Here is a 6,758-nt window from a genome sequence, read left to right as displayed (position 1 = left end):
CATCAGCCGAATGGAAAATATTTGCATATCTCTTTGGTATAGCAAGGGAAAAGAGGTCAGAAGCAATTCAGGACTTGAAAGCTTGTGGCTTTTATACTCTCTGTATTATGAATCTTCCTCTTTCTTTTCCAAACTGCATTCCTACTCCATAATGAAATAAGGAGTTTGATTGTGCTCCAGGATTTTGTGAGAAATATACACAAGCTATAATCTAACAGATCAGTATGAAACAGTTTTTCCCCCTATAGCTTTTTACACATGTCTACCCAATGGTACCATCTATATAGATGAAGACATAGGTGAAAGTATTTGTTAGTAGGTAAAAAATTATATTAGCTTATAAATCCTCTATGTTAAAAACCAACCTGCAGACTAATGTATGGAACTGTTGAATCACTAAATTATACACCAGAAAGTAATATAACACAGTATGTTAATTATACTAGAATGAAAATTAAAAATAACAACAACAAAACTAACCTACAACCTTCCAAGATTTTAGGTTGGCAAATCTAAAACCAAACAGCAAACATCAAAGATATCCCTTAAATTCTCTGTTGCTACTGGAGCCATTTGGACATATCTGTGGAAACCAGGCTTGAAATCAAAATCTACTAACAGGTCTACCCTTACAAAGAATTGCAACAGGAAATCTTTCATTAAGAAAGATAAGAGACAACTACTTGCATATGACAGTAAGAATCTTTAGATTTCCTTCAGAAGGGAAATGCCTTTTGCATCTTGTCTTAGAACCAAGACAAGAGATTCTAAGGGAAAAAAAGATTCTTTTCATGAAGACGTTTTCAATAGCAATTGCAATACTTTTTATTTTCTTAAGACATTTTACAGAAAAGGCTATTTTTGCAATGATTTAGTTACCACAAGAATCAGGAGGAAACACCCACGAACTTACTGGTTTCACTCTGGCATTGGAGGACCAGTATGCACCATCTATGAATGTTTCCAAACTTCAAGATGAATATAACACTTCTATCAGGTGCCAGACTTGTGTGAAGAAAGTGAACCTCTTCATAATTTTTCAGTAAGAGACCTTATAAGGATGTAGTGTGGGATAAAGAGGTTGGTGAGTCTCTCCAGCCAGGTATACGCTCTAAGATTCTGTGGTGATAGGATGGTGTCAGCAGAATGAGTGCTTAGGGCAGGAATGAATGGGACCCTCTGCTGCTCCTTCTGTCAGTACTTATTCCTTTTAATTCTGTGAATATACACTTTTCTGTATATTCGTCCCACTCCTCCCTCTGTGTGGAAGAAAGACACTGGTCCCTCATAGCCCTGTTCTTAATATAACACTGAAGTGTTGACTTTCAATTATCTCTAGCTTTGGAAATCTATACTTCTTTCTCCCCTGCCTGGTAATTAAATGAGTGATTCAATAAAAGGAAAAGGAATTGGTCAGGCTTTTTTCGATACCAGTAAAAGGCATGCCTTCTTATCTTTTGTATCCACCCAGCAAAGCTAATAAATTTTTTAAGATCCTGTATTTGTAAGGCTACAACTGACATAAACCAAGATTAAGATAAAGTGTCAGTTCCAACCTCAGACAGACTGGTCTCGGCCAGAATTTTGACACTAACATAGAAAAGTGGAGTACTTCTCTGGTTCAGCTAACCATCCCTGCTCCCAAACTCTCAACAAAATTAAAATCCTAGAATCTTAGAACTGGAAGGGACCTTTGGCCTTGTGATTACCCTTCAGTCTTGGTACCCATGAGTCTTTCCTCCAAAAATGTCCTTTTATGTGAAGTAGGGCCACAGTGAAACAGAGGTGGGTTTTTTTTTCTCTGTTACCTCTTTGTAATCAGAGAAAACAACTGGCTGAGATTGTTGTCAGTACGTGGGTATGGCTGGGAAAAAAATACCCTCTGTGACCAATAGTTCTTTCTTCACTGTACTCTGCTTTCATACTGTTTCTCATGAATAAAACATATTCACATGACATTTTGTGCTTTTCTTTCCTCATTCAGTCAATGCAGATAGCCACTTACTTACTCCTGGGAAGTTGGAGAGAAGTGTCAGCTCCAGGTAGCTAGAGATTAAGCAAAAGATGCATGAAAAAGCTATAGAATTTGCTGAAGAGCACATGATGGAATCCACTTAGAAATGGGATGAAAAATCAAAGTCCTAAATTCTGGTCGATAAGCTTTTTTATAGGGAAGAAAGCAGACTAACTTATCTACTTTCCAGGACAAAAGAAATCCCCTCCTCTGATTTTTTAAATGAAAAAAATATCAATACTTACTGATGCCTGTTATAACGGTGGGCACTGGGTACACAGTGTATACAACATAGTCCCTGCTTTCACAGAGCTCATAGTCCAATGGGATGAACAGATAGGAGACAACAGCAATAACAATTTTAAATATATCAGTGCTAGCAGAAGAAAAAAGAGCAGCACTATAGACAGTAAGAGAAGAAAGGAGAGAAGGAAAGAGGGAAGGAAAGGAGAGAGAGAGCCAGGGCAATTTCAAACATAAACTTCTAACAAAAATGCAAACTTGAACCAGTTTGAAAACATGAACTTTCACTAAGGTGAACATGATAGCTTTGTTTTTGTTGAATAAGGTAAATCATTTTGAAGGTCACATACAACAAGAGCAGTGAGATTCAAACTGAATAAAGTGGAGACAGAGACATGCTCATCCCAAATGTCAGAGGCAGTTATGGCTCATAACTGGGTCGTGCTACCTCCAGCCTCTGACCTTTCCGCTCTTCTGTTCTCTAGAGTGGCTGCTTGGCACACACTGGTTTTTCCCATAGCTGAATTATTTCTCTGCCAACTTGGCTTATGAAATGTTTAGAAGCACTTTAAAATATTGTGATGAAAGACACAAAAAGTTCCCGAGGGCTTTTAAATCACACTTTCCAAATTTTTTCCTTTTTTTTTTTTTTTTTTTTAAGTGAATAGGTAGAAACAAAGGTTACCAGGAAGATTTTCAACAGGTTTGCCTCTACCCTTTGTAGAGATACCTGTAAGAGAAACAGAGGCCCACATACTATAGTTAAACATTTAAAATGTATAAGTCAAGCTAGCAAATTTAAATAAAATAGGATAAAGAGATGGTCTCTCCTTTTACCTTGACATACATGCTTTCGTATTCTAGAAGGCTAGATTTGGGCTTAGAATTCTCAAACGCTTTGGAGTTCCACATGAGGAAGCAATGGTGTGGGAAGAGCTGGCCCTCAGTCCCCAACTTCCGGTGCCCCTCTGTCCCTACCCCAGCCCTTTCCCACACTGGAGGGCCTTTCTGCTCATTCTGGTGAACCCTGTAACTCACATGATTCAGTTCCAGTCACACTACCTTCAAACAGCCACCCCTGGGGTCTGGCAATGTGCGCACAGGGGCTGCGATCCACCGTTAGAGGAAAGACACCGGCAAGAGGCCGGTGGCTTGGGTCTATTTGGGCAAGGAATGCTGGAGTTCTAGGTCCTCAGAGCTTGGTCTAGAAGGAGGAGAACACAGATTCATAGTGGACACCTTCCCCTTGGTCCCGTGGATGCCTCCACGTGTTGAAAAAAGCATCAAGTGGGACCTCAAAACCTGGGATTCAGGGCAGGGGCACCTCTTGCCTGGGTCCAAGTACATACCAACTAGCAAATTTTTATTTTTTATTATTTTTTTAATGTTTTTTTTATTTATTTATTTCTAGGAGAGAGAGAGAGAGAGAGACAGCGTGAGCAGGGGAGGGTCAGAGAGAGAGGGAGTCACAGACTGAAACAGGCTCCAGGCTCTGAGCTGGCAGTCAGCACAGAGCCCGACGCGAGGCTCGAACCCACGAACCGCGAGATCATGACCTAAGCGAAAGTCGGACGCTTAACCGACTAAGCGACCCAGGCGCCCCACCAACTTGCAAATTTTTAAATTTACTTTGATTAAAGTAATAAAGTTACTTTTATTAAAGTAATACATGTACACTAAGCAGATTCAAACTCGTCAAATAGTAAAGACGAGTTTATAATGGGCATCAGCTCTCTCCCCATTCCCTGCTACCACTGTTCAGAAGCAGCCTCTTGGAAACATCAGCTCTTGTAGCATTTCTCTCAATGACCCGAGATCACATTCTCACCTCTGCCTATTAACTTATCAACTGTAGGCATTAGTGTTTTCACACAATCTTAAACTCCACAAAAGTAGCAAGTACCTCACAAAGAACTTTTTTTTTTTGTTTCTAAGCCATTTGAAAGTAAGTTGCCAGTGTGATACCCCATCAGCCTTGTATTTTTATTAGTATTTCCAATAAACAAGGGCATTCTCCAATATTGCCACATTACAACCATCAAAACCCCACCTCATTTGGTTCCCAACAATGTCTTTTTTTTAATGTTTTAAATATTTTATTTATTTTTTGAGAGACAGAGAGAAAGAGTGCTAGTGGGGAGAGGGGCAGAGAGAGAGAGGGAGACACAATCCACGCAGGCTCCAAGCTCTGAGCTGTCAGCACAAAGCCTGACACGGAGCTTGAACCCACAAGCTGTGAGATTGTTGACCCGAGCCGAAGTCAGAATGAGACACTCAGGCGTCCCCCAACAATGTCCATTTTAGCAAAAGAATCCAATCAGGAATCATGTATTGCAAATAGTCATCATGTCTCTATAGTGTCCTTCAATCTAGAATAGTCTTTTGATTTTCATGATCTTAACTCTTTTGAAAATTAAAGGTCACCTTTTTCTTTTTGGAATGTCCCTCACTTTGAGTTTGTCTAATATTTCCTCATGATTACATTCAGGTTTTGTTCCTTCGGTGAGAGTATCACATGAGTGCATATGCTGTGTTCTCACTGCATCCTTTCAGGTGGCACATTACTTAGATATGTCTCATTATAAGGGACACTGATTTTGTTCATTTGATTAAGGTGGTGAAGGAAAGGTAGAGTTTAATTATTCTGTGGAAAAATACTTTGAGACTGTTTCAATATCCCGTTCCTCAGCAAATGGACACCCTCCTCACCACACTTGAGGTCTATCATCCAATGTCAGGTGGCCCCTGTGTGTCCCCTCACCTCCTTAGACTCCGGCTCTGCACTCTAGGCACCACTGCCACCCCAACCACTCCTACCATGAAAATATCTACCTGCTTTCCTAATGGCTTTTGGACTGAAATGTTCATGAAGGGAAGGGCAAGAAGGAAAGGGAATATAAAGAAAGGAAAAGGAGGGGAAAGGTAGAGGAATGAGAAGAAAAAGAACAATTCTGATTTACTGTCATTATAGAGAATATGGAAATAATCTGAATTAATGATAATTCAACATTAGAAAACTCTTGCATCTGAAAATAAGGGCTTATCTCTTATACTAACCTTTGATTATTATTCTTTTTTCTTATTGGCAAGATAAACTCATACTGTGATATTTATTTAAGTAGAAAAACTAAGAAAAGGATTATCTCTAGGTCATATGGTAAATGATTTGCTGGACTACAGTAAAAGATTTGTGGGGTCAAGTGTATTACCACTTCACCTCTCTGACTTTACCAGGCTAGTTCCTGCCTTTTGTTTAGAAAGTATAGGTGGAGTTAGTGCCTATACACTGTGTGCTGAGGGATACCGCAAGGTCCCAAATATCTGCTGGGAAAAAGTATTCCCATTGATCTGTCATATCTCCATTTTCCCTTTCTATGTACTCTGAAATTCACGTGATTTGTCACACATTTGGGGAAGTTAAAAAAAAGATTGGGATACAGCCTTCAGGAAGTCCTTATTTAAATGTACATTTATTGCCTGAAAGACAGCAAGCTTTAAAGAGAGAGTTCTTTAGGGCAACTGGTGGTGCAGTCAGTTAAGCGTCTGACTCTCCATCTCCACTCAGGTCATGATCTCACTGATTCATGAGTTCAAGCTCCACATCATGCTCTGCCCTGATGGTGCAGAGCCTGCTTGGGATTCTGTCTCCCCTTCTCTCTGATCCTCCCCTCTTTGTGCTCTCTCTCTCTCAAAATAAATAAATAAACTGAGAGAGAGACAGAGAGAATCCTTTAAACTTCCCCTATTAGTGGTGTATGTAACAAGTTCAACTCAGCAAATATCTACTGCATATACCTCTCAGGCCAGGTACTGATATGGATTTGACAATGAATGAGACAGATATGGTCCCTGTCCTCATGGAGCACTGCAATACAAATATGATGAATGTCACAAAAACAGAAACCACAGGGGGCTTAAAGAGGACATACCATGAAGAGCTAACCTGGATAAACTTTGTGGCAACTTGAAGAAAATAGGAATTAGTTAAGTGAAGGGTTAGTGGGAGACGGGAGAAGGGGCAGCAGAGTGCTCTGTGCATAGGGGAAGGAATGTGTTAATGCTCAAAAAGTAGAGTATCATGAGAGTAGACAGCAGAGGGGAAGGGCAGCCAGAGATAAGGTAACTTTACAAGCAGGGAAGGAAGGACCAGGCATAGAGGTCTGTGGTAAGACATATAGACTTAATTCTATTGAAGGGTTTTAAACAGGGAAATAATATGCGGATTTGCATTTTTAAAAGACTACTATGAATATAGTGTAGTGAATAGACTTTGGGCATAAGAATAGACACAAGGAACCACTTAGGAAGCTATTTCAGTAGTCCACACGAGAGACGTTGGTTGTGGGGCAGAGAGAAGAGGACAAACTAAAGACATATTTCAGATATTTGAATTGGTAGGACACATAGAATTGATACAATGCACAAAGGAGGAAGAGTCAAAGATGATTCTTGGCCTTTTCCTTGGGAGTGTTTGTAACAATTATGACTAACTAGTTATTTG

The sequence above is a fragment of the Hyaena hyaena genome, unplaced genomic scaffold (assembly GCF_003009895.1).
Source record: "Hyaena hyaena isolate Hyena2069 unplaced genomic scaffold, ASM300989v1 scaffold_331, whole genome shotgun sequence".
In the NCBI taxonomy this organism is placed as follows: domain Eukaryota; kingdom Metazoa; phylum Chordata; class Mammalia; order Carnivora; family Hyaenidae; genus Hyaena; species Hyaena hyaena.
The sequence above is the reverse complement of the archived record's forward strand: the minus strand, read 5'-3'. Positions refer to the sequence as shown.